Source organism: Narcine bancroftii, chromosome 3, assembly GCF_036971445.1.
Source record: "Narcine bancroftii isolate sNarBan1 chromosome 3, sNarBan1.hap1, whole genome shotgun sequence".
NCBI lineage: Eukaryota > Metazoa > Chordata > Chondrichthyes > Torpediniformes > Narcinidae > Narcine > Narcine bancroftii.
Genome location: NC_091471.1, coordinates 215,065,055 through 215,090,931, shown reverse-complemented (window position 1 = coordinate 215,090,931; position 25,877 = coordinate 215,065,055). Strand labels below are relative to the sequence as shown.

General features: G+C 42.0%; 1 long non-coding RNA gene across 1 annotated transcript; it reads right to left on the bottom strand.

Annotated features, from left to right (window-relative positions):
• Nucleotides 1-1,801: 1,801 nt before the first annotated feature.
• On the bottom strand, nucleotides 1,802-25,246 carry LOC138758112 (uncharacterized). The gene is made up of 3 exons (XR_011354151.1): nucleotides 24,828-25,246; nucleotides 22,385-22,515; nucleotides 1,802-1,889 (listed from the first exon to the last, which is right to left on the bottom strand). It is a non-coding gene; the product is annotated as an uncharacterized lncRNA (long non-coding RNA).
• Nucleotides 25,247-25,877: the final 631 nt, after the last annotated feature.

The following is a 25,877-nucleotide window of genomic DNA, read 5'->3' as shown; positions in this document are numbered from 1 at the left end:
GGATGCAGAGATTTGTGCAGTGAAACTGCTGCCTTCGGGTCAGGCTACGAGAGGACACTTTTAGATCAGCAAAAAGGCTGAACTCTCCCATGAAATCAGGAAGGCAAAAAGCAAGGGTACATATAGAGAATCCACAGCCACTTGTACGACATCACCAACATAGAACAATACAGTACAGCTCCTTCGGCCCTCAATGTTATGCAGACACATATTCCTTCCTAAAAAAATACAAAACCCACCTTACCCCATAACCCTCTATTTTTCTTTTATCCATGTGTCTAAGAGACTCTTAAATGCCCCTCAATGTTTCAGCCTCCACCACCATCCCAGGCAAGGTATTTCAGGCACCCACAACTGAGTTTATTATAAATAAAAACTTAGCCCTGCTGTCTCCCCTAAACTTCCCTTGCTTCACTTTGAACATATGTTTTCTGGTGTTTACTGATCCTACCCTGTGAAATAGATGCTGGCTGTCCATCCTATCTACGCCTCCCATAATCTTGGAGGTCTCTAGCAAGTCTCCTCTCATCCTCTACACTCCAAAGAGAAAAGTCCCAGCTCTGCTAACCTTACCTCAAGACTTGTTTCCCAATCCAGGCAACATCTTGGTAAATCTCCTCTGCACCCTCTCCATAGCTTCCTCATTCCTGCCACATGTTGCAGGGTGTTCAAACCATAACTGACGATGTCAGCCCTGTGAGTAAGCGATAATGTTTCCTCCCTCCTGACAGATTCAATACCTTCTACTCACAGTATGATGAGAAAGACAATGTGACATCAAGGAAGGGCTTTTCTCCCACGAAAGCTGTGGCTGAGGTACAGAGGATCCTATCCGATATTCGACCGAATGATTTAAAAAGACCACAACCAGCAGGGGTCCCAGAAAAGGTCTTTGCTGAACAGGGCTGGTCACTGACCTCCAAGTGGGCAACATTGCCTTCTGTGGACCAGTCAATTCTGAATCTACACAGCCATATTTCCATGGATCCCATGTGTCATGACTTTCCTGGATCTTCTCAGCTGAAGTTAACCTTTATGCTCCTTTGATAACAATGTTAGAAAGATTCCTGAGGGTAACCAAACAATAATAGCTGGAATATTTGGGCAGTATCCCCAACAAGTTTATGTTGGATTACCTTTATTCAGATGGATGTGAGTTGGATATATGCCCTGATCAGATTGAAGTTAACTCTCTCAGAAAATAGCTTGTCTCACCCAGAAATTGTGCAAGATCAGTGGAGTGGAAAAGTGACGCATCATGGCTGGTGTCTCTGTCCCTGCAGTCAGGCTCCACAACAAAGAGTTGCGGGGTTGGTAGCTTAATAGGTCACATGGATGTACTGTAAATATTCGTGTATAATATGTTTTGTGTATAATGTGACAACCCCCCCCCCCCATTTTTGTGGGAAAAAAAAGGGGAAAAATTTTACCCCTGTGTATAATGAGACCCTCTTCCCTCACCCGCCTGAGTCGCGCTAGTGTCTCTCTCCCCCTCGCCCGCTCGATTCACGTTGCCATCTCTCCCCTGCCCCTTAGTCACGTTGCCGTCAACGTATGGGCCGCTGATAATCTTACTTATCGTTAAACCTGGCAGAAAAACATAGTTAAAATAATAACCTTGTGTATAATGCAACCCCCCCCGCCCCACTACTTTGAGCTCAAATTTCGGTACAAAATTTTTCACGTTATACACAAATATTTATGGTATTTGCCCAATGCGGGCTTTTGGGCTGGAAAGGTCTGTTACTGAGCTGTTTCTCTAAATTAAGTTAAATTAAACAGATCATGATAGACTTGCCAGCAGGACTTGTTCATGGATGGAATGTTCACTTGCCACTTGGAGTTGTAGTTCAGTTTGGTTTTATGTCTGTCAACAATGAGGCTTTGTTCTGAGAGAAAACAAAATCAAGATTAAACAGAACAATTTCCATGATTGCAAGATTTCTTTGTTGTCATATAATAGTGCAGGACACGTAGTATTACAAAAAGTTGCCTACTCCCTGCTTTAAGGCAGAAAAAGAGTCGCCATTGGTGTCATCCGTACGAGGGAAAGAGAAGCAAGAGAGAGACACTTCAGGGTCACGGAGGATCGATGAATTTGCCTCTAGTGCTCATGCAGCCTCTGCAGCCGCACAGACCCCTTTTCCCAGCAGCAGGAAATAGGCATTTTGGCCTATTTAGTCAACATTACCATCAGACATCCATTTACACTCGTACTACATCAATGTCATTATAAGTCTCTTGACATTCTAATCCAGTGGTGCTCAACCTTTTTGTTTCCCCTCACATACCACTTTAAGTATTCCCTATGCTATAGATGCTCTCTGATTAGTAAGGGATTGCTTAAGATGCCATGTGGGTGGAAAGAAAAAGTTTGAAAACCACTGTTTTAATTATACCTAAATGACTCACTATATGCATAGTTCCATAACTCCAAAGGAAATGGGCCAATGACAATTTTTCTCAAGCAAACTATTTCAGTAACAATTGAGTCTAGAGCAGTGATTCTCATCCTTCCCACTCACATACCACCTTAAGCAATCCCATAGTACCAATAGCATAGGGATTGGTTAAACTGGTATGTGTGTGGAAAGAGAAAGGTTGAGAACCATTGTTCTAATCTACTCTACAGATTTTACACATTCATCCTTACTCTGAGGAAAATTTACCATGGCCTTCCTTAATGGTTGGAAACCAGATCAGACAGAAGAAATCTGAATGGACAAGGAGGGAATGTGCAAACTCTACACAGGCATCACCAGTGGTCAGGATAGAACCCACGCCTCTGATGTGGAGGCAGCCCCTCCTCTGACTGTGCAGTTTGGTCATTTGTTAAGAAAGCAAGATTCCTTTTCAGCCAACACCAATCAGTTGTGGAACTCATCACTGGCTAAATTTTGATTAATGTAAGGAGCAATTGTTACAATAAAATGACCAAGTTACACAGCATCTTAATGTGTCAGTAATGTTCACCCCAACAGGAAGATGACATTGGATCATAGCCTGGCTACCTGCTTGAGATAACGTAACAAATCACAAAGTGCGTCATGAATCAGTAGTGATGAAGTTGTGGGTCCTCAACCTTGGTCAAGTATTGAGCCTGGATCCAATAACCTGATTTATTCTGCGTAAATGCAGAATCCTGAAGAGCTTCTTTACTGCCCCTTTACCCCAAATCCTTTTCCACTTGCAAGTGAGTTGAAACCATTGGCCTTCTTTCTACAACTCCCATGTTTTAGCCATGGTGGGAACTCTAGTTTGGAGCTACTCCATGGTTGCAGATCTGTGCAGGAAGAAACTAGTATTTGTGAAACTCAAAGCAATACATGGACACCTCTTCGAACATGCATTCCCAATGCTATGACATACTTATGTGGAACATACAGGACCACTCCTTTACGAAGCAAATGAGGTTCCTCATTCTGAAAGCCTGCATCTGTGCCTTTACTGACCTGTAGCACAATTTGATATGGAAAATGTTACAATCACATTCTATTCTGTAAATCATAGGAGCAGAAATAGATTATTCAGTCCATTGAGTCTGTCCTACCAGTCAATCATGAGCTGATCTATTTCCCACTCATCCACACTGGCGGTGTTATCTCCATAACCTCTGAGGCCCTGGCTAATCAATAATATATATAATCTGCCTTAAATACATCCAATGTCCTGGCTTCCACAACTGCCTTTGGCAATAAATTCCACAGATTCACCATCCTCTGGCTAAAGAGGTTCCTCCACAAGTAATTCAACGTCCTTTAATCCTGAAGTTGTGCCCTCTTGTCCTAGACTCTCCCACCATGGGAAACAACCTTTGCACATCTACTTTGTCCATGCCTTTCAACATTCAAAATGTTTCAGTGAGATGTCAAATGTTCCTCAATGATAACCCTATCATTCCAAGAATCATACTTGTGAACCTCCTCTGAATCCCCTCTGGGGTCAGTTCATCCTTTCTTAAATGAGGAGCTTAAAACTGCTCACAATGCTCCCAGTGTGGTCTCACCAGTGCCCTATAAACTGTGAATAACCAGTAGTCATATCCATAAACAAATTTGACAATGTCTGTTACTAAATTGATATCAGAAAATCACTTCATTCAATTCAGTGTCAGGTAGGGTTGATGCCAAGGGGTTGGTATTTACAGGCATTGCCCCACTCCAAACCAGGTGCTATTCCTCCCCATATGTTCGTAACCATTGCCCGGCATCAGTCCTGCCCACATCGCTAGTATATGTCAAGCATCACTAGCGTCCAGCATGATGCACGCTAATGACTCTCCACACAGTAAAAGCAGAAATTTTTGCTGCTACATTGGAGGGATGGAGGACATTAATATTTAGTAGGTAGGTACCAGCACCATCCCCCCCCACCACCCCCCCCCCCAAGCGAGTTTATGAGTGTTGAACTGTACACCTCCCTCTGGTTACCCTAATTCCCCCCACTAACACTTGTTCTGCCACTGACCCTGCTGTCAGGTCACAATTTACTTCACATTAGTGGCAGACCATAAGATTTTGGATCCTCCTGTTCTATTTGGAGGGTTCTGTTGCAAACAGAAGGTTCTACAAACCTTCATCATTCCTTGATAACAAGAAAATCTTCCTTCAACTATCAGGGCAATTAACGTGAATGTGAATATTGTGTTTCTGAAAATGTTGGTGAGAGGAAGTATGCTGCATTGATCAATCACAACATGGCACTCTTCCGTGCCCTTCCCTTGTAGCAGACACTACATCAGAACTTCACCACTTCATATTTGTGACAGACACTTTAATTTGTTACTTCATCTCAAGCAGGTAGCCAGGCTAAGATCCAACATCGTCTTCCTATTGGGCTGAACGTCACTGCCACATTAAAGTGTTGTGTAACTCAAACATTTTGCTGCAACAGTTGTTCCCTACATTAATAAGAATGTACCCAGTCATGAATTCCACAACTGATTGGTGTTTGCTGAAAAGGAATCTTGCTTTCATAGCAAACAACCAAACTGCACAATGGCACAGGCAGTGGAGGGGCTGCCTCACCATGTCAGAGACCTGGGTTTTATCCTGACCACTGGTGATGCCTGTGTGGAGTTTGTACATTCTCCCTGTGTACATGTTCCAAGTTTGATGGAGAATACGTGTTCCTCCAGCATTTTTGTGGACTGAATGAAATGGACTTGCAGCAAAATGCCTGGAAATTTCATTTCCATTCACTTCAAAAGATGAGAGCAAAATGATGTGCTTTAATCCTTTCTGTCACTCACAATCAGCTCATTTTGCATCACAATCGAAGTGAAACGTCAGCATCAAGGTAGTAAGGCCTCCTGCTCAAGGTTGGAGTCCTGCAACAGCACATGCGACACAGGAAAGAACAATCAGGTGAAATAATTAATCATGGATGAGGAGCACTTCTGGGTGTGGTGGAAGCAGAACGGTGCAGGAGTGAAACTTGATATATAATATAGAACACACAGCCACCCACACACACGCACGTACACACACATGAGCATGTGCATATGCAGATACACAGTCACCCACACGGGCACACACATTATATGTAGACAATATAAGAATGTAATAAATAAAAATATCCTAATACAATAATACATAATTGTTAGCTCTATGCAATTACATCACCAGTGTTCCCAGTTCGAATCCACTGTTGTCCATAAGGAGTTTTTACCTTCTCATGTCTGCATGGGTTTCCTCCTGCTGCTCCACTTTCCTCCCACCCTTCAAAAGCATGCGAGTTTGGTAGGTTAATTGTATGTAATTTGGTGGCATGGTTTTCAATGGCTGGAATCAACTTTCTACCATATTGTAAATAAATAAATAGTGACTCAGAACATAGAAGATGGATCACCATGGGCAGTGAGAATGCTGAATGACCAAAGGAGGTGCTCACATGAACTATCCGAGACTTTCATCTCTGCAAAGCAATATTTATTTATTTAATTTTATTGGTAAAAATACTTGTCCTGTATGTATATTGTTTGTCTCTATATGTGTTATGTCTGGTTGTCTGTCTGCATGTTTTTTATTGAACTGGACAACAGTGTTTTATTGGGTTATTCTTGTACAATCAGATGACAATAAACTTGATTTTAATTTTTGTTAAGTTAGACATACAACACGGTAACAGGTCATTTTTGGCTCAAGATCCCATGCTGCCCAATTACACCCAATTCTTGGTTAATTGGGTGTAAATTGAGCAGTATGGGCTTGTGAACCGAAATGGCCTGTTATTGTGCTGTATATTTGAAAATCATTTCAAACGGTGGGAGGAAAGCAGAGCCTCCAGGGAAATCTCACACAGACATGGGGAGAGCATACAAACTCCTTGCAGACAGTGCGGATTCCTGGTGCTGTAACAGCATTGCGCTAACCATGCTGTGACTTGATAAACATAATACATATTTCACACTTCTTTTCAAAATGATTTTATCAATTCAAAGTATGGTTAAATAACTATTTCTCATCAGGGTCTACAAAATGAAATGTTCCGGTTCCAGTATAGGGGTTCGTTGGTTTGAAGCAAATCATCTGACCTCTGTGCAAGGGACCAAGCGATCAAGACTTGGTGTTAATAATGATGTTTGGAGGGGAGGTTGAGGGAGAGGCAAAGAGAAGATATGAGAGAAATAAAAAGAAACCCAAATCATTAAATCTCAAAATATTTGCATATTGATTTACATGAGTCATGATTGCAATGAATATTAATACACTTGGCATAGGAGAGGCTGATTCAATGAATAGTTGCAGGAGGAGAGACAAGAAAGTGAAAATAGAATATACAAGACATGTCAACTGCTTGTTTTGTGATGCAGATTATGTCAAATTCATTATTTTAATCAGTGCATTTAAAAGAATGTTGTCAGTTTTGTCAAGCTGTTCAATTATGTATTGCATTAATTTTAGTGTGATTCATCAGAATATGTTATTTCAATTAACTTCTACTTTAAGCTCTTGCAAAATTCCTTATCCTGCTGCTGATCAATAATGAACATTATGCTTGCTGGAAAAGGTGAAATACAATTTTGTACCACATACTTTCCATTAATTATATCTGTCGATTCCAGTAGTGGATGTGGGAGTGTTTCTCTGTCGATTTAAACTTTCAGGAATTTCAACCATTTAACACGATCATTCCCCAGCGGCTGGTGGAGAAACTGTTCTCACTAGAACTCAAGACCCCGTCCTGGGACGGAGGCAGAAGGTTGAGCACTGGCGCACCTCAGGGCTGTGTCCTCAGCCCACTCCTGTTCACATGACTGACCCACGACTGCATCGCTAGATCCAGCTCTAATAGTATCATCAAGTTTATGGATGACACAACAGTAGTTGGCCTCATCAGCAACAACAATGAATTGCACTACGGAGAAGAAGTGGAAAATCTCAGAAGGTGCGAGTGTTACACTTGAGTCTCAGCATGGACAAGATGAAGGAAAAGATTGTGGATTTGAGGAGGACCAAGAATTACTACCTTCCATGGCACATCGATAAATTTACAGTGGAGAAAATGGAGAGTACCAAGTTCCTTGGTGTTCAGTTAATTGTGGACACTCATCATCTCCTCACTTGTCAGGAAGGTGCAACAGAAGACTGAAGCGACCAAGGCTACCGGCCACCATTATGTCAACCTTCTACAGGAGGCCTATGGAAAATATTCTGACCAGTTGCTGCAGAGAAATGGATCTTGTACATATATAAAGTATATACATAATTTAAAACAAATATTATAACTAAATAGTAGATGCTCAGAGGGATTGTTTGAGCAGTTCATCTGTCATTGGGAAGAAGCTGGTGGTTCTGGCTCTGATTATCTCTTCCCCAACGGGAGCAGCTGAAAGATGCTGTGTGTGGGGTGGAAGAGGACCTCACTGATTTGTGCCTTCTTTAAAGAACGATTCCGGTGAATCACATCAATGAGAGAAAGGAGGTCCCAGTGATCCTCCCTGCTGCTCTAATGGTCCTGTGGAATGACCCCCAATCCAATGCTTTCCAGCAACCGTACCATGCTGTGATTGCATCTGGCTAGGATAAAACTGATCAAGCTAAAATGACACATTGATTCTACCCACTGCATTTTGTTGATAAATGTGAAGAACAATCCCATTTTTACTTATTGGTTAAAATATTAATGACTATCTGAAATTCTTTTGGATAGGGTTGGATTGCTGGGAGAGAAATAACCATCCTTCCATCGCCTGATGCTGAGACTCCCTACTCCACTCTTCCCATCCCACCACCGCTTCCATTCCTTCATGCACTTGCCATTGTAATCACAGAAAATGCAACACTTGTCCCCATATGTCTTCCTCACTTCCATCCAAGGCCACAAATAGACCTTCCATGTGAGGCAGGGCTTTCTACGCACATCACCCAACCTAATCTATTCCACTCGCTGCACATGGTGAGGGTTCCCCTCCATTGGCGATGCCAAGCACAATTTGGGTGGCTGCTTTGCTGAACAACCTCTGCTCTCAGTGGTTCCAAACTTGAACTTCCCCGTGGCAAAGCATTTTAACACCTCTCACCATTCCAACAATGACACATCTGTCCTCATCCTCATCCATTATCAAAGTGAGGTCAAAGTAAATTATTTTAATATTATTTTTGGCAGGTGGGCACTGTTGGTGTACCAGTTAGCGCAGCGTCTTTACAATGCCAGTGATCGGGTCTGGGGTTCGAGTCCCACGCTGTCTGTAAGGAGCTTATACGTTCTCCCCATGTCTGCGTGGGATTTTGCAGGTGGCTCTGGTTTCCTCCCACTGTTCGAAATGTACCGAGTTGTAGGTCAATTGGGTGTAAGTTGGGTGGACTAGGCTCGTGGGCCAAAATGGCCTGTTACCAAGCTGTATGTTGAGATTAAAACTAAATTAATTTAGAGTTATAGCATGGCAATACTTCCTTTTGGTCCACGAACCAGAGCTGTTTAAATACACCAATTAACTTACAAATCCCCGATATTTTTGGAGGGTGGGAGCAAACTGAAGTACCCAAAGGAAACATCACAAGTCACAGCGAGAATGTTCGAACTCCTTACAGACAACATTGGATTCGTACCTGGGTTGCTGTCTTTGCAATGCTTTTGCGTTAAGTGCTATTCTAACCATGTCGCCTGATGTTAAATGTTCTTCCTGAACATCCTCACACCTCCTGGTATGAACATCAATTTTTTTCCAACTTTATTCAGCCCTCACCCTCATCTGGTTCCACTGTTTCCACCTGTTTCCACCTGTTTCCACCTGTTTCCACCTGTTTCCACTGTTTAAATTTAATGAATGAGACCTAATTAGAGAACATGGTAAAACTTTGGAAGTTTCATTTTGTCCCTGAGCCTTCAGGGATTTGTCAGGTGTACATTTAGTGTATGCAACTAGAAGAATTATTTCACAAATAAGTGGTCAGCTAAACATACTGGCTAAGGCACGGCACCATTGCTTGTGTTCAGAGTGAGAGAACTGTGGTAAACTATCTGAACATAGCTTTCAAGCCAACACTCACAACTGTAACAAGTGTGGTGAAGATGTTGAGAATTGCCAAGCTCGTTTGCTTAGGTTGTGAAGTCAAGATGCAGCTGAGAAACAAGGTATCTACATTTAAACATTTTAAAGGTTTCACCTACACACATGTGCCTTAACAGCCATTCTGCCTTCTGCATCATGGACTCCTTTAGTTTCTCCAGAGCTCTCTGATTGCATTTCCATAATTCAGCAGAATAAAGAGAACTGCAAACCACCATGACCATTTCTTTTTTTAATTACATTTTCCTGTGATACTGCACAGTAAGAGCCCCTTTCACCCCACGAGCTCGTGCCGCCCAAGTACCACAATTAACGTACAACCCACGGTATGTTTTGAAGGGTGGGAGGAAACTGGAAAACCCATGAGACACCAGGAGAACATACAAACTCCTTATAAACAGTGCCTGATTCAAATGCAGGCTGGTATCGCTGTAATAGTGTGGTGCTAACCAAGTCATCTCATTCACGGTGGCCTGTCTCCAGAAAAACCTGCCCAACTACCACCAGCAGGTGATCTGCTGTATCAAAGGTCCCAGCACACACTATCACTGCTACACCAAAGTAAGGAAGGCCTACCATTCTTTCCCGAGACCACATGTCGGCAAGTCTGATCACCTGGCTGTGTTCCTTCTGCCTTCGTTCAGACACAGCCTTAAAAAGAGGCTCTGGAGATGAGGACAACTAGAAGGTGGTTACAAAAAGCTGAAGAACGATTACAGGACTTCCTTGAGTCAGCGGATTGGGCGGTGTTCAAGAACTCAGTTGAGGATCTGAATGATTACACCAGCTTGTCACAGACTTGATCAAAACAGCTGTGGACAAGTGTGTCCCCACCAAATTGTTCAGGGATTTCCCCAACCAGAAGCCCTGGATGAGCACTGAAATCTGGAACATGCTGAAAGCCACAGGCATTTAAGTTCAATATCACTACAGAAGGTGTAGGCATGACCTGCGGAAAGCCATCGCCTGGGTGAAGTGGAGTTTCCAGATGAAAATGGAAACCACGAAGGATACCTGACTGCAGTGGAGGAGATGTTATTACCAATCCACACTCATTGTGGCGTGGAGGTGAGGAAATCTAGGATCCAATTACACAGTGGGGGGGGGGGGGGAGGTTGAGTGTGCTGATCAGTTTTGGGGAAGGATGGTGTTAAATGCCAAAATGTAGTTGATAAGAATCATCCTGATGTATGCATCTTTGCTGTACAGGTGTTCTAGGGCTTTGTGCAGAGCCAGTGAGACGGCATCTGCCATAAACCTGTGGCTATAACATCTCCTCCACAATCTCCATCAGTACTGGAGTACCTCAGGGCAGTGCTCTTAGCCCCCTGCTCTACTCTTTTTACACCTATGATGGTGAGGCTTGGTACATCAGCAACACCGTCTACAAGTTCGCTGATGATACCACAGTAGTGGGTTCTATAGAAAAAAAAAGATTGATGAGTCACCATGCAGGAGGGAGATAGAAAACTTGGCTGAATGGTGCACCAACATCCACCTCACACTCAATGTCTCCAAAACCAAGGAGCTCATTGTTGACTTCAGGAAGGGAAAACCAGAGGCCTACGGACCAGTGATCATTGGTGGCATTTGAAGGTGAGCAAATTTAAATTCTATGGAGATACTATATCGGAGGATCTTTCCTGAACCCAACTCACAGCAAAACCCTCCCCGTTATCGAGAACATCTACAGGAATCAATGCCATCGGAGAGCAGCAGCAAGCATCAAGGATCTACACCACCTAGGACACATTCTATTCTTGCTGCTGCCATCAGTAAAGAGGTCTAGGTGCTACAAGACTCACACCAACATGTTCAGGTACAGCTCCTACCCCTCCACCATCAGACTCCTCAACAACAAACTCAATCAGGGACTCATTTAAGGACTCGTACTTTTGCACTTGATTTTTTTTTCTCTGTATTGCGTAGCTTGTATTTATATATTTATTTACGGTTGTACATTGAGTCACTTTTTTTTTTGCATTGTAAATACTTGGGGTAATTCTGCTTCACGCCCAGGAAAAAGAATATCAGGGTTCCATGTGATGTCATGTACATAACATGACAATAAATCAGAATCAGAATCTGAGTCTACAACTGTCACAGGACTGAGTACAATACCCAAAGACAAAAGTCCCTGAAACCAATGGCAGTTCTTGTTTGTCTCAGATGCAGGAAGGCTTGGGTAATGATTGAATTTCTCATACAAATGGTGGGTACAGTAGTGGGAATCTACAAGGGGATGATGGAGGAATTGGCCAGGGCAGATAGGGAACATAGATTATATGGAAGGAACAGTGAAAGACTTTCTTTTTTCAATCTTTTTATTGATTTTAGTATTCATAAACAATGGATGGAGAGAATAAGGATACATAATTAAAAAGATTACAATATACAACAATTAGTACATAATAATAGTATCTTTATCTCCCCATAATCAAAGAGAAAAAAAAAGCAAAGAAAAAATTCACATTATAGTAAAACCCCGTGTACTAATAACCATATAACTGTTTACAGCATGGAAACAGGCCATGTCGGCCCTTCAAGTCCGTACCGGTTCCACAAGCTCCTCCGCAAACTCCGGAGGAAGTAGAGGCTTTCTTCATGATGCCATTGGTGTGCTGGTGCCAGGCGTAGAGGCTTTACTTTAAAATAGCACTACTACCTAGTGGAGATGCAGATCCAATGAAGAAGAGAAAACAAAAAAAAAACTAGAAAGCCTTGGGTCCGTGTTTATCAGACAAAAGAACCCTGGTCCTCATTCCAAGAGAGAAACGTAATGGTAACAGGAAGAGACATGTAATTGTGGGAATAGAGCAGATAATTGAAATGCGTTGTCCCTGAGAAATCTCTACTATTGTAGCAGATGGAGTTGAGGTGCAGCTTCTCCAATGTAGAGGTGATCACAACGGGATCACCGGGTTCAGTCGATGACCCCTGCACAAGTGAAGTGTTGCTTCACTTGGAAGGACTGGATGGGATCACGAATGGTGGTGAGGGAGGAGGTATGGACACAAGTGTGGCATTTGCAGAAAATGTCTGTGGAGAGTTTGTTTCCTGAGATGGGGACAGGGATTGAAAAAGGGGGGACAGTGTTGCAAGAGATGGGCCAAGAGAATTTGAGGTTGGGATGGAAGTTTAAATTTGCAAGCTCATCATGGGTACATGATGGACACAATGTAGTCATCACTGTAGCAGAGGAAGAGTTGTGGAGCCTTGCCTGGTCAAGATTGTAGCATGTATTGCTCCCCTTAGCCAACAAAAAGGCAGGCATAGTTGCTATTCATGTGAGTAACCATGGGTATACTTTTTATTTGGAGTAAGTGGGATAAGTCAAAGGCAAAGTTATTGAGGATCAGATCAAGTTCTGTCAGGCAGAGGAAGGTGGGGTTAGAGGTGCACTGATTGGGACATTTGTTGAGGAAGAATTGAAGGGGTTTGAGGCCTTTGGTTTTAGGGAATGGAGATATATAGACACTGAACGTCGGTGAGAAAGTGGAGTCAGTTAAGTTCAAGAGACTGGACATTGTTGAAGTGATGGAGGGAATGTGAGGTGTCGCAGATGTAGGTGGGGAGAGACTGGACTGGAGAGAGACAAAACTGAGTCAAGTTAAGCAGAGACCAGTTTGATAAGGCAGGAGCACATGAGAACAATGGATTACTGAGACAATTGGGTTTGTGGATCATGGGTAGGAGGTAGAATTGGGCAACATGGGGGTGGGAGACAATAAGGTTGGAGGCCATGGAAGGGAGATGACCAGAAGTGATGAGGTTAGAGATGGTACTTGAGATGGTGACTTGATTTCTTTGGTGGGGCCCTGTTGAAGGAATAAGTAACAGGAGGCATCTGAGAGCTGTTGTCTGACTTTGGCAAGGTAGTGGTCAATGTATCTGACCACAGCAGTACCACCCTTGCATACGGGTTTGCTCGCAAAGTTGAGAGAGAGTGAAGGGCAGAACATTCAGTGGGGTGAGATTGGAACGTGAGGGGAGTGGTGAAGTCAAGATGGTTCATGTTGCATTGGCAGTTGGAAATATAAAGATCCAGAGCTGGGAGAAGGTGGAAACAAGATGTCCAGGAGTCCAACAGATCGGACACAAAACTGCTCCAAACAAAGGAATTTCCATGTGATTGCTTGTGGATGGTCACCAGACCAGGCAGGTGGAAAGTTATTTTCCCCATGTCAATCAAGGTTAGTCCACCCACAGGTGAGCACACACCTTGAGACCTTGCCTCATTTGGACAGACCTGAGCCAGCTCCTCCAGCCAGCTACAGTATAAAGCCCATGTGGAGCAGCTCTCTTTTCCCCCTAGCTCCACACCAGACTCTGAGCCATGAGTCAATTGTAAGGTGTGGGGCTATTGTGGTGCAGACCTAGAAAGGACAGTTGTGCCTTTTTCTGGTTGTCAGTGTGATTAGATTCTGTGATTAAATGGATACCATGCCTGTGTGTGGTGGGCACTGTTTGTTTAACCCCTGTTTCACAATTGGGAGATGCAATTATCAGTGATTATTAATTATTAAGAGCTGTTATTATCAGTGATTAACCAATGTCTGATTTGCATGAATTTATGTGTGTGTGTGTGTGTGTGTGTGTGTGTGTGTGTGTGTGTGTGTGTGTCTGTGAGTATGAATGTGTCTGCCTGTGTCTATGTGTGTGTCGGTCAGCATCTGTGGGTAGAAATGCAACTGCTGAGTTCCTCCAGAAGCTCCTTGTTTAAGTAAAAGATGTTGTGTTTGTAGATCTATCCTGAATATTTATCGAGGAACAGCTCCAAAGAAGCCCACCTAGAAGACAGTCAGAAAATTGAAACATCTAATGTAGTGGTTCTCAACCTTTTTCTTTCCACTCACACACCACTTTAAGTAATCCCTATGCCATCAGTGCTCTGTGATTAGTAAGGGATTGCTTAAGGTGGGATGTGAGCAAGAAGGGAAGGCTGAGAATCACTGCTCAAGACCCAATTGTTACTGAAATGTTTTGCTTGAGAAAAATTATCAATGCCCAATTTCCTTTGGGGTTATGAAACCGTGCACATAACGAGTCAATTAGGTATGATTAAAACAGTGGGTTTCAAACTTTTTCTTTCCACTCACATTCTTCTTTGGCTTGGCTTCGCGGACGAAGATTTATGGAGGGGGTAAAAAGTCCACATCAGCTGCAGGCTCGTTTGTGGCTGACAAGTCCGATGCAGGACAGGCAGACACGGTTGCAGCGGTTGCAGGGGAAAAGTGGTTGGTTGGGGTTGGGTGTTGGGTTTTTCCTCCTTTGCCTTTTGTCAGTGAGGTGGGCTCTGCGGTCTTCTTCAAAGGAGGTTGCTGCCCGCCAAACTGTGAGGCGCCAAGATGCACGGTTTGAGGCGCTATCAGCCCACTGGCGGTGGTCAATGTGGCAGGCACCAAGAGATTTCTTTAGGCAGTCCTTGTACCTTTTCTTTGGTGCACCTCTGTCACGGTGGCCAGTGAAGAGCTCGCCATATAACACGATCTTGGGAAGGCGATGGTCCTCCATTCTGGAGACGTGTCCCATCCAGCGCAGCTGGATCTTCAGCAGCGTGGACTCGATGCTGTCGACCTCTGCCATCTCGAGTACTTCGACGTTAGGGATGAAAGCGCTCCAATGGATGTTGAGGATGGAGCGGAGACAACGCTGGTGGAAGCGTTCTAGGAGCCGTAGGTGGTGCCGGTAGAGGACCCATGATTCAGAGCCGAACAGGAGTGTGGGTATGACAACGGCTCTGTATACGCTTATCTTTGTGAGGTTTTTCAGTTGGTTGTTTTTCCAGACTCTTTTGTGTAGTCTTCCAAAGGCGCTATTTGCCTTGGCGAGTCTGTTGTCTATCTCATTGTCGATCCTTGCATCTGATGAAATGGTGCAGCCGAGATAGGTACCACCTTAAGAAATCCCCTGCTAATCACAGAGCACCTATGGCATACTTAAAGTGATATGTGAGTGGAAAGAAAAAGGCTGAGAACCATTGATCTAGTGTATCACACAGAAGGATGTCTTTACAAACAAAAACTATTAGTTCCACATCATTTCCGTCAATCCATAGTCTTGCGTCTTTTACAACTGCTAATCCAATTTGCTCCAGAAACATTGCAATGAAATTTTTTGGATACAAAATGTCATTTAATTCACAATTTTGTTTGCTGACATACTTGTTGCATTGAAGCTGATAATATAATCACATGAAACATGAACTTAGCATGACATTTAAAAAAAAATTCTAATTTGATCAAACTGAAAACGCAGGGGAAAATGCTTGGTGAACTTTAGCTTGATGCACTTGTTGTATTGCAATTCTCTTTTGCTCCAGAAGATTAATCTCTTTCCGGGAAAGTACTGAGAAATATATCACAGCAGATTGCTATTTCAGCTGGTCTAAATGTATCTTCTAAAATAAATACATGAGACAGGGATTAGAAATATGAGAGTGGATGTATGTATCAATTGCTAAAATAATGATTCTGTGGCAAGATGAAACCACAAAGGTGGGGGGGGGGGGAGAGAGAAAATTCAACTCCGTACAATTTGCATATCACCTTCCACTATACAACCACAGGGTCCCAATGCTTCGATGAGTATATACTGTTCTCATTAATTGTAATAACTTCATCGAATTACAAGTGGGAAGAAATGTACGGTTTCTTATCAAATCTGTTTTCAAGATAGTTACATTCTTCCTTTCAAACCTTGACATTAGATGCTTACATAGCACCGTTCTCAGCTCAGAATACAGAGTTTCTTCTTGACAGATAATCAATACAGAGTAAATGAAAAGTGATAATGCGAGACTTTATTAATACTGTATTCATTCATTCACCTTCAGGCTGCTCAGTTCCAAAATGGAAAGAATAATCAGTGTCACACATGTCTCACTAATCAGCCTTGAACCATCTTTAAGGCAAGTCCAAACTAATTTCCAGATTTAGACAAGAAATTCTAAAGCAAAGCTTTAATCGTGTTGGTGTATTACACTGAACATACCACCAGTACCTGTACGAGGTTCTTTCATTTTACAAAGTGATCTTAAAAGTCATGCCTATTGCATCAATCTTCATGCAGGCCAGCCTGAAGGTAAACTCGCAGGCTGAGTCAGTGGTGAAGGCAGCAAATGCAATGCTCTCTTTCATTTCAAGTGGAATAGAATATAGGTACAGGGGTGTGATGCTGAGGCTTTATAAGGCACTGGTGAGACCTCACTTGGAGTATTGTGAGCCGTTTTGGGCTCCTCATTTAAGAAACGGTGATTGGAGATGATTCAGAGGAGGTTCACAAGGATGATTCCTGGAATGAAAGGGTAATCATATGAGGAATGTTTGGCAGCTCTTGGCCTGTACATGTTGGAATTTAGGAGAATGAATTTTGAATGTTGAAAGACATGGATAGAGTAGATACATAAAGGCTCCTCCCCATGGTGAGTGAGTCCAGGATAAGAGGGCACAAATTCAGGATTGAAGGGCGTCTGCTTAGAACAGAGATATGGAGGAATTTCTTCAGCCAGAGAGTAGTGAATCTGTGTAATTTGTTGCCAAATACTGTTGTTTTTAAGGGAGAGATTGATATGTTCTCGATTATCCAGGGCATCAAAGGTTACGGGGTGAAGGCCGGGCTGTGTGGGAAAATGGATCAGCTCACGATTAAATGATGGGTAAGACTTGATGGGCTGAATAGCCTGTTTTGGATCCTTTGTTCCTGTTGGTCCTTTAGTGTATGTGATGTGACAAAAACCAGAAACCAGCGTGAGGACTGTGAATCAAAGACTTGAGTGGCAAACACAATGCAGTGGGAATTCACTGCTTCTCAAGTCCACATTATAACATGTGGATCATTGCTCAGATTAATGAATGAGCATTTTGCAGCCTGTAACAGGTCTAGGCCACAAGCAACCATCTCAGTGAGCATCCATCCATCATGAATTTCAGTCACCTCCTACTTATAGAATTTTAACACAAGGATAAGTAGTAGAATTAGATAACTCTCCATTCATGAATTTTTGTGAAAAGATGAAGGGAGTAAGACAAACCATGAGTAGCTTTCAGTTCAACCAGCACTGGATAGAAAACCAATTCAGTCCCTCAACCTCCACTTCAATTAGATTCTGCCTAAATGATGCCTCAAATTTACCAGAATTAGTTGCACAACCCTTGGGATCATCACATAACCAATATATGTCAATGCTTGTTTTGATGTTTTGAAGTTTTAAGATTCTTTCATGTAATAAAACAGATGTAATATTACATAAAATTACATTTAGTCTGCCAAAGATTCGCCATCAGCAGAAATTGCCCGGCTGGTGCCCCTTACAATCAGAGAAAGACAAACAAAGGAGAGTCCCTTCAGAATCACTGAATATCCATGGATTCAACTGCAGCACTCCCGCAGCCTCTGCAGCTGCCCAGACTTCAGTCCAAGCTAACAGCAACTGAGCTCCAGATCTAAATCTCTGCATGATCCAGCGGCCTTCACTGCCTGAGGCCCCTCAGGACCCTCTCCTTCTCTTGGCCCCTATTGCATCCTGATTCTGATGCCTTGCACCCCTTCAGCCAGTCCCGAAAGAGGAGCGGAGGGGCAATACTACCTACATCCAGTTTCCTACTGGATCCTGGCTCCGTACAGGCCTTAAGCGGCCTATTAAAGGAGCTGATGGTGTTTTTGAGCAAGGGATTGGTGAGTGGGTCAGTGGTGATGGTGGGTAAAAGAATGAGAGGACGCAGGTAAAGGAAGAAAGGAGAAATATTTAAAGTGAATATTTAAAGGGGAACATGTACACACATAAATTGGTGAGAGCATGGAATGAGCTGCCAGCTAAAGTGGTAATTTTTGACATTTCAGAAAATTTTTTGACAGGTTGGGAGGGGTACGGAGAGCAGGTCAATGGAACTTGACAGACTAATAGTTCAGTTCAAGCTAGTAGTGCTGTAGTCTTCTATGGTTCTGTGGTTGGCGAGTGGGACAATGGTAATGGGAGGGTTGTCATGGGAGTTGGGGAGTGGGCCAGTGGTATTGTGGTCGAGGGTGTTGGGGAGAGAAGTTGAATGGAAAAATGCTCAAGGTTTCCAAAAACAAATCACTGCAGTTGCTGGAAATCTGCAAACAACGGAGAAATTGCTGAAAGAACAGTTTAGGAAGTATCTGTGGTGAATCTTTCACCAGAGGCCCCGGAAAGGAGGAAAACCTTTCAAAGGTAAAGGAAAAGATGTTCCAGAACTAAGACAGTTTAATCTGGTTTCAAATGGTCAAAAGTGTTCGGCCAACTCAGATATTTGAATGTTCAATTTGAGGGAAAGTTCTGGGGGTACATTTCACCCTGTGGTTCATGGAGGACAGTGCATTAAGCAGGGAGCCTCTCCATCTTCCTGAGTGATGTAATCCCATCACATGATGGGAAGTAGAGTAAGGGAGATTTCCTGGTTCCTAAAGAAATATTTATTCTCTCAAAATTGTCTCTTGGCTCATTTGTCAAATAAAAGAACAGGATTAAGTTCCTGTTCTGGGTGAGGGTTCTGTCAGAACTTGCATTTCCACAACATCTGTACCCTCATTTGGCCATTAATCCAGCACAGCAGTGCTTCCATCATTGTCCTAAGTTTAGGAGACAGATCTACTTTGCACTTGGCCCCTCACCTTTATCTAACTCATGGCTGAAGTACAAGCAGAAAGAATCATGATCACACAGAAAACTGAGTAGAGAATTGTCAAGCAGGATTTAATCCTGACAAAATGCAACACATTTTGGAAAATCAAGAATATTCATGAACAGAGAGTCAAAGAGGTCTAAACTTGCAGTTTGCTGAAAGTTGCCACACATTTGTAGAGGGTGAAGAAGGTATAAGCCATGCATGCCTTCATATGTCAGAGTATTGAATAAGAGTGGTCAGTGTTATCCAGAGGATTATTCAACAGGTCAGACGGGGAAATTGATATGAAAAAAGGAGTTTCTTCGTGCTTTCTCTGGGCAGATCATCTGACCAGCCAGGCAGAAGGCAGGTTGAAAGTAATTTCCCCATGTCGATCAATAACTGGCATGCAATTGGTTCTCCTAGGGCATGTGGGAGCACCTGGACTGGCCCCTCCAGACAACACAGGTCACAATGATGGGCTGAATAGCCTTTCTCTGCTCCTATGTCATATGGGCTTATTTTGCAGAACACTGGTTATGGTACACGTGGTGTATTGTTGGCAATCTAGCAGGAAGGATGTGATTATGCTGCAGAGAGGTTCAAGGAGATTCAATAGGATCTTGTCTGTATTGAAGGACATTAGTTATGGGGAGAGTTTGAATTGGTCAAGCTTGTTTGCAGGCTGAGCGATGTAGGATTATGAAAGGGACACTCATCAAAATTCTTTCCCCATAGCAGTGATGATCAAAAACAAGCTGAGAGAAAGGAGGTTTAAGAGGATCTGATGGCATTGTTTTTAAAGAGAGTGGTTGAATACTCAGCCAGCGAAAGTGAAGGTCACTGTGTAATTGGATCCTGGATTTCCCCTCGACCACAATCAGTGAGGATTGGCAAGAACATCTCCTCCACTATCTCCATCAGCACTGGAGAAACACGTGGATTCATAGTTAGCCCTCTATTCTAATAGATTTATATCCATAACTGTGTGGCTCGGTACGACAACACCATATACAAGTTCGCTGATGATACCACAGTAGTGGGTTGTATAAAAGGGAGGCGGTGGGGGGGGGGAAGGAAATGAGCCAGCATACAGGAGGGGAACTGAAAACCTTGGCAAACAACAGCCTCTTGCACAATGTCACCAAATCCAAGGAGCTGATTGTAAACATTAGGAGAAGAAAACCAGAGGTGAATAATCTAGTAATCACTGGGGGTTCAGAGGTGGAAAGGGAGAGCAAATTTAAATTCCTGGTAGTCATTATCTTGAAGGACCTTTCCTGGACCCAACTCATTGTGAAGAAAGCATATCAGCACCTCTTCATCCTTGGAATTTTGTGGAGGTTTGATAAGACTTCGGAAACCTTGGCAAAGCTCTACAGATGTTTTCACGGAAAGTGCGCTGTCTGGCTGCATCTCAGTCTAGCATGGGGGCATCAATACCTCTCAGTGAAGAACCCTGCAAAAGGTAGTGAACATAGCACAGCACACCACATGAAAAAAATCTCTCCCCACCATCGATAATATCTATAGGGAATGCTGCCAGCAATGATCAAGGATTAACGACACCCAGCGCATGCTTTGTTCTCACTGCTGCCATCAGGAAAGAGGTTTAGGTGCCACAGAATCACACCACCAGGTTCAGGAACAGCTGTTACCCCTCCACCATCAGACTCCTCAATGACAAACTCAATCAAGGACTTATGAGCTCCTACTTTATACTTCTGTATTTGCACAGCCAGTTTGGGTATATTTATTTCTTTTGGTTAAATTTCTGTTTTTCATTGAGAAAAGTTTACTGTTCCTAGTAATTAGAATTCTGCCTGGCCTGTAGGCAAAAGAATCTCAGGGTTGTATGTGATGTCATGTATGTACCCTGTCAATAAGTATGAACTGTGAACTTTGAGTCAAATGCAATTACTATGTTTAAGTGACCTTTAGGCAGACAATTCAATGCGCAAGATAAAGAAGTTTATGGTCCTAATGTGCGCAAATGGGATTAGAGTAGATGGGCAAAAAGGTCAGCGTAGACATGATTAGACAAAGGGAACAATTCTGTGCTGCACTTTTTTCAGACTGAATGACTCAACCATCTTTCATTTTAAATAATAACATTTCAGATTCTTCAGTTGTTTTACTTTTATTCAATTTGTTGTCATATTTTAAATCATGTATAGAAACAACGGCATTTATGTTACTTTTGTGTAAGATACTTCTCATTATTTAACAATTTGAACTCTTAATTGTCTCAAGTAAAACACAAAAGTCTGCACTCGCCCCATGGTTGAAGTAAAAACACAACACTGGAGAAACGCAGCTGGCCAAACAGTGTCCTTTATACAGCAGCAGAGACACCTTGATGAAGGGCTTAAGCCTGAAATGTTGGTTATATATCTTTATCTTTGCTATAGAAATGACACTGTTTGAGTTTTTTTTTAACTTCTTTTAATTATCTCCCAATATCAGTGAAAGCTGCCTTCTCTGGTGGTCAGCCCGGAAAGGCTGGCACAGGTGACAAGGCTTCAGATTTTGTCACCTCTGGTCAATTGGACCTAGATCCACCTCTCAGAAGGGTCAATGAGGGGAGGCAGCTCCTCTGCCACTGGAATGGATCCCATGAGTATTGCAGCAGGTAAGTGTGCCTGTTGCTTCAGCAGGGATCAGGCCAACAAACTTCAGAACATTTCATGAGTTTGAAAACAAACACACAGATATGGACAAAATAAATAACTATTTTTGTACAAATAACGTACAAATTGTTCTATTAATTTCTCTTTTTTTATATGTATCTTTTTCTTGAGTGCAGTGAACGCCAGCCATGTTCAACCTTTTTCTGCTCTGCCCCCCCCCCCCCACTGTAGGACTCTACTCCAATTTTATGCACCCCCTTCCCTGTGAACTAGTCACATTTAGTTGGTTACTCCTGTACCTTCTCCTGCCGACGACAAAAAAATTATGATTTTGTGCGTAGGCCCCCTTAAATGTCTTGTGGCCCCCAGGGGGAGCCGAATGGTGCCTGTTAAGATTGGCTGGTTTACACTACCATTAAGTAGAAATTCTGCCTAACAGGCAAAAAAAATTCTGAGGGCTGTATGTAATGTACTCTGGCAATAAATTTGAAGTTTAAACTTTGATTAATATTAAATCAGAAGCAACAATAATCTGCAATACTTGAATAAATTGCAGCAACATGTGAATCAACTAGAAGAGATGGTTATTTTCTCATTAATGAAATGAATCTTACAGACTCATCTGGGGCCTTTATCCACAACGTTGCTGTCTGTTGCCTTTGTGAAAACTCCAGATATTCCTTATTGTTTCTTCATTGTTCCCTGGATGATGCTTCAGTAGATACCACATTTAATGGTACTGAATCTAAAATAGTACAATAGTGCGTAAACATAATGATCGCTCATATCCAAGTTCAAGTTTGTCATCAACCAATAATATAATTGCAATTCTGCCAGCACGGTTGGCCTAGCGGAAAGCTCAATGCCTTTGCAGTGCCAGCGATCGAGATTGGGGTTCGAGTCACGTGCTGTCTATAAGGAGTTTGTATGTTTTCCCCATGTCTGTGTGGGTTTTCCCCGGGGACTCTGGTTTCCTCCCACCATTCAAAATGTACCGGGGGTTTTAGGTCAATTGGGTGTGATTAGGTGGCACGGGCTTGTGGGCCAAAAGGGCCTGTTTGATGACTAAATTTAAAATTTAAAATTTAACTTTAAAAAGTCAATTTACAACCCTATGAAAGAGTGTTCTACTGTTCTTGGTGCAAAAAACATGCAAACACACATATAGACATTACACAGATACAGACAAACGATACATAACCATCTCCTGCATAATGGGGGAAAAACCACTGTTCTGTGATATAATTCAGCACAAGGTTGTCCTTTCAATGCAAGTCCAGAAAGAAATTTTACACTCCTCATCAGGACCAAGAAAAAACTATCGTTAAGTATCTTATTTCACAGGCAAGCAATTGTTTCAGGCAATTAAGCACCTGCAGGATGAAGCCAGTTAGCAGCCATTATGTGCCAAGTTTCCTGCAGTGGGCAACTGCTGGCTGTCTGACAAATAGGAGAGGTACAAAGTTGGAAGTGTTCCTCGCCCAGCTTGCCACTGACTTGATGTCTCATGAGAGGATGTGTGTCAATTCCTTTTTTTTTCGAACAGCTGTAAAATTGCTGTCCTTTCCAAAGCTCTTACTTGCAGACTGCATGGCCTCACCAATAAATAGATTGCATGAAGCAATCTTTTTTTTTCTATTCAAATAAATTAACCATTTGGGTGGTATGGTTGGTGTAGTGGTTTGCACAGCATTGTTGCACTGCCAGCGATTGTGACTGGGGTTCGAATCCCACGATGTCTGAAAGGAGTTTAGATGTTCTTCCCGTGTCTGTGTGGGTTTCCTCTGGGGGCTCCAGTTTCCTCCAGCTGTTCAAAACATACCAGGGGTTGTAGATCAATTCGGTGTAATTGGGTGGCACGGGCTTGTGGGCCGAAATGGCCTGTTACCATGCAGTATGTCTAAATTTAAAATTTAAAAGGAATGCCCAGAAGCCACAGCTGATATAACTGAATCCCATTCCTACTGGCTCAGGGGTAAAACCACTCCACAGCCCCGACTTAATGAAATATCTCAGAAATACATATGAGATAGAGATTTCATTTGAAACCACAGACAGTCCCCTTGTGTTGCATATATTTCAATAATTTATTAAAAATGGCAGATTTCACCTATCTCCTTGACTGAAAATCGCTGATAACCCTTTTAATAGGTTCATGTTCGGGTATCTCTCCTAAAACAATTTCAATTTTTGTTTAAATGTCAAGTGTGTAATATATATGTTAGAATGCAAATACTGCTGTAAAGTAGGTTACTATTGCAGTTTTCAAATGACATTTCCATCCATGACCTTTCAGTCTTAACAATAATTTTTAAAATTTAATTAAATTGCCACCACTTTCATTAGTAAAGGAACATAAGTCAGTAAATTACCTTCTTTTCTCCTTCTGCAGCAATGCTATTTAAGTGTAGAGATTTTCTGTCAGAATGTGAAGTAAAGGTTACTTATCATAAATTATTTAATGTATTGTTTTAAAAATGGTATTCACAAGGTCACTTCACAAAAATGTCCTCATACACATGGGCATCTAGAAGGTATCACCAATATTTTTTCATTTTTTTAAAAATTTTTCTTAAAACTGGTTGTTTAGAATCGACAATTCCTTCAGGTGAACATAATGAGTATCTACCTTTAATTAAAACTGGAAATTTTTTAAAAAAGGATTGACATTGGGATAAATTATTTTCACTGAATCAATAATCAGCTTAATATTTTTATCCAAATTTAATTGTCAGTAAAACTAAGTAATTGACCACAATCATCAGAAAACTCAGTGAGGGTCATATGGAGATCCTTGTTCTATCATTACTAAAGACTATTAATAACTCACATCAAATACCATTAACAGAGAGAGAGGATATAAGTACACCGTACGTTAATTTTTTTTTCCAAAAATTTGCTTCCTGAAAAAAAAATGGGGATTATGATAAACAACTTGAAGCTGAACACAAAGATCATTTCAGATTTGCTGTGCCACGTTGGATGTTGGTGAAACATTAAATTGATTTTTATTGAATTTAGCATGTTTAATCACATAATGATGCTGACACAACTGACCTGAAAGTGTTTTGCCGCTGTTTTTCATTTGTGCTCAGCATCTGATGCCTCTCGTGGCAGTGTCCAACAATAGTCGGCCAGCATTGAGGGATTCCAGTTGCCCTGATACCGCTTTTCCATGATTGCAATGTCCCAGTGAAACCTTTCACCATGTTTGTCACTGACTGCACCAGGATTGGCAGGGAAGAAGTTCAAGTGCGAATGCAAAAAAGGACATAGTTATAACCTATAGGTTTATAAATAAGTTATATCTAAATATATGGTAAGAGTCAGGAAAATTTTAAGGTGATTTTCATGTCCAGCAGCCAAAAATCCATAAAATACACCCAAAAGTAATCAGGAAGAAATATCTTTGTTGTCCAAGGTTATGAAACATATAGGAGCCTCTTAAAGAGATGATAAATCCAGAATAATTTGGAAGCAAATTATATATTTTAAAGACTAATACATCATTGATTTTTTTTTGTTAACTAACATGAATACTTCATTTGCATTTAACAACATACTTGAAATGCATTAAAAGATGTATGAAAATGTAGTTTTTGTCAATATATTTGCAAGGGATGAAAAAAATTGATTCTTTTGCAGGGTCATTTTGGCCTACTGCTTAAATATGAAAAATATTCAAATTATTTTCTGACAAATGGAATCCAGCAAAAATAAATTTAAATGTTTTGTTGGGATCACTGAGTGGTTCATCAAAAGCTGACAAATAGGTTAACACTTCTAATAATCAATGGTTCTCAATCACTTAGTAGTTACATTGGGCGGCACAGTTAGAGTAGCGTTTAGCACAACACCTTTACAGTGCCAGCAGTCGGGACAGGGATCTGAATCCTGCGCTGTCTGTAAGGAGTTTATACGTTCTCCCCATGTCTGCGTGGGTTTTCCCCAGTGTCTCCAGTTTCCTCTCAACATTCGAAACGTACTGGGGGTGTAGGTTAATTGGGTGTAAATTGGGCAGCACGATCTCGTGGACCAAAATTGCCTGTTACCGTGCTGTATCTCTAAATTTATAAAAATAATTGAAATTTAATTTAATTTAAATTC